Here is a 1534-nt window from a genome sequence, read left to right as displayed (position 1 = left end):
AAAAACAAATAAAGGTTGGTACAATGTTTGCAAAAGGCAAAAAAATAAAATAAAATACAATAATAATCAGAGGCAAAGGCACTCCATTCATAAAGACCAAAGTAGGAGCAGCAATAGCCTGTGTCTATAAGCTCCAGCGTGGATAATGTGCCAGCAACCACAGAGGCCAGTACATAGCTGTCATTCCTGTGTTCACTGGAAGCACATTTAGCAACCAACACCTGTTTCCCCTGCTTAGTCTCCACTGTAAGCTGCTCCAATACAGCCCCGCCTGCATCTAGAGGAGTGAGGATTCAGCTCATACTCAACAATTCTGCTATTTGTGGAATGCAGCTATGATACTATTTTTATTGCCATCGCTTACAGTTAGACAAGCATTGGCAGCAAATCATTCAATGACAGTTCAACACTTTGCTCTGGAACCTGTATAACATTCTATAAAAAGCAAATACTGAGGATTGATTGCTCTGTAAAAATAGCTCATATTTACTTTTCATTTCATTCGCATTCAGGTTAATAAACACAGGTGTGGGTGTGGATTAGTAGCAGTTCCATACAGGAATAATTCATGTTTTGAATGAGTTGTTGCAGCAGTCAATACAGTTCACAGGAAAGGGGAATGTTTTCCAAATGAAGAGTTAGACAGTTTTTAACCTGATTAATCTGCATACATTCAGATATAAACTAATCTAAGGGATTAGATTAAGGAAAATTGCATCATTTGCATTTTATCAGCCATATTTCCGGTTTTACACACCATCCTTTCCAAATTAACACAGTACACTGATTAGTACTGCAGAGAAATAACTGCAGACGTCACTGATATTGAAGCTTTCTTTTCGAACAATGCAGATCAGAGGTCAGCTTGGGAAACTTGGATTTCTTAAGGTAACAGGGCAAATGCTTATTGAAGAGCATTGCTCAAGTAAAGCATTATTCAAGTGGAGTGTTTTTTATCCAGTGGCTAGGTTACTGGTCAGTCTTTAGAGTCTCACTATAATCTTAAACTTACACTCTGTCTGTATGCCACACTTTTTACTAAAATCTGTACCCATTAGTTTTGTCAAACACGTATTTAGGTCAACGCAGCTTTGAGCTTTCAGCTACAATCTATCACTGACTTGTCAGTTTGCTAATTGCTACCATCTACATAAAACGTCAAAAGCTAATCATATTTTATAAAGAACGTTCAAAGAAAAATATCTTGAGGCATTTTATCAAGAGCAATGACACAACCCTTTGATTTACATTATATTAATAAAAAGCCTTTTAAATGTAATAAAGAAAAATACAGTTCTGAAAAGAGTCCTCAGTAATAGCAGACTATAAATAGCATTTAACTTAAATGCATAAAATGACAACAATTCCACACAAATTCTTCTGTTTTTGTGCCAAGTCATCTGAAAAGAGCCTGAAAACACACAGTTACTCAGCAGTGAGGAATCCTTTGCTTTCCCACCTGCTTGTCAATCATCCAGGCTTCTGTTATTTGACCCTACCTGCTGCTACTGTCCCATGCTCTCCATAATGACCA

Source organism: Astatotilapia calliptera, chromosome 16 (genome assembly GCF_964374335.1).
Source record: "Astatotilapia calliptera chromosome 16, fAstCal68.1, whole genome shotgun sequence".
Taxonomy (NCBI): Eukaryota; Metazoa; Chordata; class Actinopteri; order Cichliformes; family Cichlidae; genus Astatotilapia; species Astatotilapia calliptera.
The sequence above is the reverse complement of the archived record's forward strand: the minus strand, read 5'-3'. Positions refer to the sequence as shown.